Source organism: Solanum stenotomum, chromosome 5 (genome assembly GCF_019186545.1).
Source record: "Solanum stenotomum isolate F172 chromosome 5, ASM1918654v1, whole genome shotgun sequence".
NCBI lineage: Eukaryota > Viridiplantae > Streptophyta > Magnoliopsida > Solanales > Solanaceae > Solanum > Solanum stenotomum.
This window is the reverse complement of record NC_064286.1, coordinates 4,373,794-4,381,538: the sequence shown is the minus strand read 5'-3', so window position 1 is coordinate 4,381,538 and position 7,745 is coordinate 4,373,794. Positions and strand designations below refer to the sequence as shown.

At 27.6% G+C, this 7,745-nt stretch overlaps 1 protein-coding gene and 1 long non-coding RNA gene across 3 annotated transcripts in view; one reads left to right on the top strand and one right to left on the bottom strand.

Annotated features, from left to right (window-relative positions):
- Positions 1-1,895, top strand: part of LOC125866265 (uncharacterized) — a 3,858-nt gene extending 1,963 nt beyond the window's left edge. Inside the window, exon 3 of the long non-coding RNA XR_007446478.1 lies at positions 1,844-1,895. This is a non-coding gene — a long non-coding RNA (uncharacterized LOC125866265). The remainder of the gene's footprint in view (positions 1-1,843) is intronic.
- Positions 1-7,745, bottom strand: part of LOC125866229 (acyl-coenzyme A oxidase 3, peroxisomal-like) — a 287,150-nt gene that overhangs the window by 204,734 nt on the left and 74,671 nt on the right. The window lies entirely within an intron of this gene.

Below are 7,745 nucleotides of genomic sequence, written 5' to 3'. Positions count from 1 at the left end.
AAATATCAAAAGATTCATCAACTAGTAAGGCAAAGTAGTCACCATTTAGTTCCTCGAGAATAGCTTTAACTGTTTCTATCTTGCATGCAGTCACAATATCTTTTTGAATTATTGGAGAAGTCATTTGATCATTTTGAGGGGCATGTTCAAGTACATAATCACGAATTTTATCACATCTTTTTGCATACCATGAGAGAATCTGAAGAAAATTACCCCTACTAAGTGATGATTTAGATTCATCATGACCTCGAAATGCAAGTCCTTGAGTTATGAGAAGTCTTACTACATCAACCGAAACACTTAAGCGGATATAATATCCATGTTTAATTTGATTAGATTGTCTCTCAAATGCAGATTGAATCGACTGTTGTTGCCGTAGTAAATCCTGACATTTCTTTTTTGATCGATTATGTGGGCTATTCTGCAGACCAATATGCTTGTCAAGACCACTCTTTTTATTCCAATTCTTAAATCCTGTACATGAAAATACTTCGCCTCCACCTTGATTAATATTGTGATCTTTAAATAGATAGCAATACAAACAATAGGCTGCATCTTTGCTAACACTATACTCCAACCAATCATGATATACATCATCAAACCATTCATGATTAAAACGACGCATTGCTCCAGAAATATTTGTTTGAGGGTACTCATGCACCTCCAAGCGAGGTTGACAAGGACCATTCACAAGGTATGCCCTTCTAATAACATCACGATGACTTGGATGATAATTCAATATTGGAGTTCTTTCACCGGGATCAAACTTTAAAGTACTCAAATCAAATTCTTGAGAAGAATGTGATGGTACTTCAGAATGATTGACATTTTCTTCTTGGTTAGATTGACTATGACTATGAGAGGCTAAACTTGATTTCGATATTGGGGTAAAATACTTCTTCATTGAATATTAAGACTGGATTGTAAAGTAAAAGTTTAGTTAGAATTTAAGAGAAATAAACACACATTCAAAAGTCAGAACCATTAAAAAAAAAGCATACACACAAGAAGGACCAAAACCAAAAAGCTTAAGCAATGCTTATTGGATTAGTACATCATATTTCTCTATCTCTCCAATTTTAGATTAAGAAAATATATTAAATTAGCCAAACAAAAAAAATGAAACTTCAATGATATCAACAATTCAGCCAACTAAAAGAAAGCACATCAAGAAATAACGAAATAAGGTATATAGAAATCTAGTAAGAAAAAAGGGAACCAAAAACATACCAAAGTAATTATTAATGGAGATGAAAGAAACGATTGCGGATATAGACTTCAAGATTTCAATAATGACCAATCCAACAAAAGCAGCAAGCAGCAGTGACAAGGAGCAGCCAGCAGCAGCCAGTAGTGACAAGCAGCAACCACTAGCAGCCAGAGCAAGGAAGAAGAACGATGAAAAAAATAAAACGTGAAAAAATCCTAAAAGAAGAAAAGGGTTTTTTAATATTTGACTTTGTAATTAGGGATTATCAGGTTTTTAATAAAGAAGAAAAGGGCTTTTTAATATTTGACTTTATAATTAGGGATTAAACTAATAAATCTTAAATTCCCGCCTAAAATATAAGGCTGATAAAAAATTGCCTCTGTTCGAATTCGAACACGCGACCTAATGTGCAGGAGCGCGAATTCTTAAACCCCCAATGCCGCTGAGCTACGCCTTTGGTGTATGTTCAGGGGGTTCAATATTATATATACACACATAAATAAAAAATTTAATCGTATATATATAGTGTAATTTTTTGACGATGGGGGTTCGGATGAACCCCTTGGTTCAACGTAGATCCGCCCCTAGGTATCGATATTAATACTCTATAGGAATTTTGTACATGGATATCAGGAAAAGTAGTGGTTTCTCGAGAGGAGCTTCTATGTATCGCGGTGTGACAAGGTTTGAATTTTTTTCGAAGCAAGTGAATAGTACTTCTACTCATTTTGTCGTGTAATATCTAATCGTGTCCTGTATGGAGTGAGCAAGATCAAAGGAGAAACATAGAGAAGGTGATGTGGCACCTCTCTATGATCTCCATTTCCATTTTTCTTTTTTCTCTTTTTTGGGCCCTTTTTCATATTTAAAATATTTAATTTATTGTGAAAGTATTATTTAATTTATTATAAATAAATATTATATTAATGAAGAAACATTTATGTATAGCAAAGACTCTTCACATGTCAAATATTTTTTTTATTTTTTATATTATACAAAAAAGAAAAATGAAAATTACTACTCCTCCATTTATTTTATTCTTTAATGTACAAAATTGAATGTCTAAAAATTTACTACTCCACTCAATTCTCATAATTTGAAAAACTAAAAGTATCATCAGTTTTTTTTTTTGCCTTGTGGGTATTTTCTTATTATATAAAAAATAAAATGACAATTATTATTACTATCTATAGCCTTCATTCCTATTTATCTTTTTTTTTTTTTGGGCATTTGTTAGTTTTTCTCCTCATTTTTAATGTAGTTAATATTTATATAATTGTTGAATAATTACTCTTTTATTGTAAAAATATGTTATATTAATGTAGATATCCATAATTTCAAGATGTAATTCCATTATTATGTGTAATAAACTTACATCTCCACCACCTCCTCTTTTATCTTCCACACCCCTTAATCTTCCCCACATTCTCAAGAATTAATGTCATGTTTATTGTTATCTCTTTATATGTCTTTATGTAACAATATAAATAGAGGTCTTGCGGATTATGTTTTGCACTTGAAGATTTGAGAAGCACTGAAATATACTTGGAAGAAAAAGAAAACTCTTCTATCTTATCTCTCTACATTTTTTTGTCTATTGTCTTACTTATATTATTACTTCTTTAGCTTAATTTGAAATATGTTTTGATTCTTGGATAGTCACATCTAATTGCATTTACCTTCTAGACTAGAAAAGATGTATTAATACCTTGTAATTGTTCAATGTAATTATATACGATGAAAATTTATTGTTGAGATTTGTTACAAACAAATTCAAAGAGAAAAAAATCTACGTGAAGACTTCTACTATTAAATATTATTTTGGTTATGAAGCTGCATTTTCAAGGTAATAATTTGCCCACTTCTTTCTTTTTTGGTTGTTTTTGAAGTAGTATAAATATACAATAGTGTGAAAAATGTTTCGGAGTTTTAAAAATATAATACTTTCAAGTACTTTATTTTTTATTTTCTTTTCAGTTTGTCTTTGATTCATTTAATTGAAGAAAAAATTGACAATGGTTTAAATTATCTTTATGTCCAATGCGATGGATAGAAAAAGTAAACCTACACTAAGGTATTACAAACATTTTATTCTTTGCCTTTTTTTCTTCTTTTATTCAATATAAATGCATAATTATTTTACACCTTTCTTTTTATTTATATGTAGTTTGTTGATGATTTTTAAGAATTTTTATTTTTTTCTTTTGTTAATCTAAGTAAAACTTTTGTTATATATGTTGTATGTTGTTTAATTTATTGATGGACTTTTAGGATTTTTTTTTATTTTTGTTTTTGTTAATCTTATTTTAACTTTTGTTGTAGATGATGATGAAGACATCACAGGTAGTATATTCAGAGAATATATTATCATGATCTATAATTATTTTCCATCAATTCTTTTTACTTTATAAATTTTCATCAAATGATATAAGTGATATAAATTTATATTATATTAATCTCATAACGTCTTTTTCTAAAAAAATCTTGATTTCTTTCCATGTGTTCATTCATAATACTTAAAAACAATTTTTTTCAATAAAAAACTGAATTTTTTTCATTTAATTTTCAAAAAGAGGAAGGAAAAAACCTAACAATACAAAAAAGATAAAAAAAACGAATGATTTCAAGAAGAAAAGTCAAGACAAAAATAATGACAACTCTATCACCATCCACACCATCATCGTCTTAAAGCTTGACTTGTATTAGAAAGGTTATGCCAACACGTTCTTAATTAATTAATAAGGCCAATTATATGGATTGACAATTTTTAGATATTTTTAAGTTACATATAATTTTATATAGATAGGAATAGATAAGATGATATGATATCGCTTTATGAAATAAAATATTATTTGCACCATTCTTTCATTTAACACTTTAATTGTGAAATAAATTGGACACGTGATAAAAAAAATTGAAAATTGAAAACATGATTTAGTATTCATTCAAAAATATTGGTACTTAATATTTATAATAGAATGTTCAATGTAAATTTACGAGGAATAAGAGAAAATGAGTGAGGCGAAAATGTTGTAACTCATATGAACTTGTAATGTTAATTGAAATTCAATAAATATGTTAACATAAATTTATGTTTAAGAAAGTATAATAAATGGTCTTATGAAGTGGCTTTTGAATTTTTATAGCATCTCTTTTTTTCATGTTTGTTTTGATTTTTTTCAATATGATAATTCATATTTATTAATACGCCATACAATTCTTCTACTGATTTGGATTAATAGCCTATATACCAAGTTAATGAAGCATATATATTTATTTCGTTGTCTTTTCTAAAAATTCTCAAATAGATTGAACATATTATTTTCGTTATAGTATTACTTTGTGTATTATGAGTTTTGAAAATTTAAAAACTTCATAACTTAATTAAGGAATTTGAACATCGCTATATTTACACCTACACTGTTTCATGAAATGCAACATGTCATGAAACATCTTCAATTCATGAATCCAAAATATTAGAGTGGTGAGTATGAGTAGAAAACTTATGAAAATTTGTTTAGTTTATATTTATTTTTGAGTGATATAATAAAGTGTGTTTTTTGAGAAATTTTTGATATCATGTTTTCATTTAATTATTTATTGAGTAGCAAAGATTAAATATATAAATAACCTGGGTGGACAAATATATAGTGAAAGGTCTGTCAAAAAGCTATTTTTATGCATAATTTTTTTTCATATTTGCTTAAAAACAAAATATAAATAAAGTTTAATTCGAATTTTCATGATCAAATTAATATTCAAATAAAGTAAAAATTTTCAGAAAGAAATTTAATTTATAATTTCTTATGACCAAACTGGCGGTGTAATTTTTTTATTTCCCGCAAGCGCTAATAAGTTCCCTAGTTATATAATAAATAACTAAATGGTCCTTAAATGAAATGTTAATGCCCAGAAGCACACGTGTCGACTAATTGGTGTGTGCTTCCTGCCCCTAGAATGTAGTATTTATCTTCTATAATAGTTAATGAATTTGAATCGAAGATAAATATCTTTTCAATTATTATCATTATCTCACTTATCTTTAATTTAAATTTGAGTTGAGAAATAAATCATTATGAATATATTCTACTTCTCTATCATTATCCAACTTAAATTGAAGATGAATATCTTTTTAATTCTTTATCATTTATGTTGTACAAGTAACATCATTCAAGTAAACTATTACACCTACTTTGAATGTTTTTAATTAAATGTTTACCTAATGCAATTTGACTTTGTATAACTATATATCACATCATAATACATGTTTATTTACTATTTAATGTCTATTTTACTTGATTATTATATTTAAAATAAATATCTATATTAACTTATTCAGTTTGAAAAATTAAGAAATATTTTTTTATTTTATACCTATTTTACCCTACTTATTTTAATTCATTCCCCAACATTTAGGTAATACTAATAATTCGTGATGATAGAAAAATACTGTGCAAAGGCAAATATTTTTTTAAAAAATTATGGGAGGAAAGAAAGGAACAAAAACAGAAACCAACCCAATCTATTAGCCAAACATGTGCCTAAAATACTTGAAATTGTGGTTATTGTTACATAAAAAAATGATGGATGACTAAAAAAGAGATAGACACCACATATTAAAGCTATATATAATTGTCCTTTATTATATAGCAACAAGGCATTTTCCTATGATAAAAAATCTACATATTGTTTTCTACTTGACATTATTTTTGAGTGAAAAAAAAGTGGCTGAATCTACGACGACGAAGCTTGAAGAACAATTAATGGATAGAGAGGAAGAGAAAGGTGATGAGAAACTAAGAGAATTGTTTCTAGCAGAGCTGAATCTAGTTCTTGTTCTATCATTTTTTTAGTTATCATCTGAAGAACGAAAATTAGAGAAATTTGAGATCGATAATGATAAAGATCATCAAGAACACAACATTATTTCTAAAGTTATTTCCCCCATTTTCTTTGTTTTTTCACTTATTCAGTATCCATTTTGAAACCAAATTAATTTGAATTTGTGATTGACTCAAAACCCGAGACTTTTGTTAAGACAGAGGGCACTTATCACATCACCCCACAACAACCTTTATCCAAGAACACCCACACAAGGGAAAGGAATAAATGGGTTTATCCACTCCATCTTTATTCTCAAACAGCCATTTAAACAACTAAAGGCAAGAGAATAAAGGGGTTTGCATCTACACAGAGAATATATATTTAAATACTATTGGCAAGACCATATTTTGCATCTTTAAAACATAATGCACAAATAGGCTACAAACTGAAAAGATACAAATAGGAGTGTACTTGTATAATTTCGAGGAACTGATCATATAGCCAAAAATAAGCTGTTGAAAACACAGAATATTCGTATTCTCTCACTAACAAAGGCACTCAAATTATTCATTACACTATTCTTGATAATTTTCTTATTGACAACACCACTAAATAAGCAACAACCACATACAGTTGGAAGTTCTAAACACAGGCTAGGAACAGGACTCTAAATTAAAATCAAATTAATACTAATGCAACAAGAAAATCAATTCAACACTAAGAATGACAATAATATTAAATATTTATTCTTAAGTCGTATATTGATTTAGACAATTAAAATACATAATCTAATTTTAATTTTCCTTAAATATTTTTATTTTAGCATGATTTAGTACTTTTAAATTATGATCATTTTCATTATGACTTTTCAATATTTATTTTATATGATGATTTCATTATTATTTTTTATTGAATATTTTAGTGTCATCAGTACTCATCTCATATCTTGTGTTATTTTCTTAAGAAATACCTTAGATAATTGTATTTTGGTTGGACTAAAGAAATATTTGGAGCACAAGTTAATTATATGTTTGTATGCAAACTTTACCGAAAAAATTCAAAATTCTGAGGTTTATTAGTTTGGTTTGATTTATAAATTTAAAAATTTGACACAATGATTTGACTTGGTATTTGAAAAACCCGAACCAACCCGAGGTTGAAAAACCCAAAAAAATCCAAATTTTATTAGTTTGGTTTGATTTATAAATTTAAAAAATTTACACAAATGGTTTGGTTTGATATTTGAAAAATCCGAACCAATCCGGTCATGTACACCCCTAATCGTGACACCACCAAATTGGGAGTGTGATGTAATTAACACTTAATTAAACTTGTAGAACAAGTAGTGTCCTACGTGACATATTACCATAGGACGACACATAGAACGCAAGTTGATATCTAAGACGCCACGTAGGACACATGTGTCTAATTATTCAAATTAAAATAAGTTTCATTTATGTAAATTCAAAATTGAGGGTGTGTTTGGTATGAAGGAAAATATTTTTCGGAAAATGTTTTTCAATCTTCTCATGTTTGGTTGGGTTAAATGTTTTGGAAAATGTTTTTCAAATCAACTCATTTTCCTCAAATTTAAGGAAAATGATTTCACTTCAAAACTTAAAGAAAACATTTTCCAAACCTCTCTTCCAACTTCAAATTACAATTTTTTTTTGTTGAAAAAATCAATTTATTTTGTTTCTACCCTCAAACC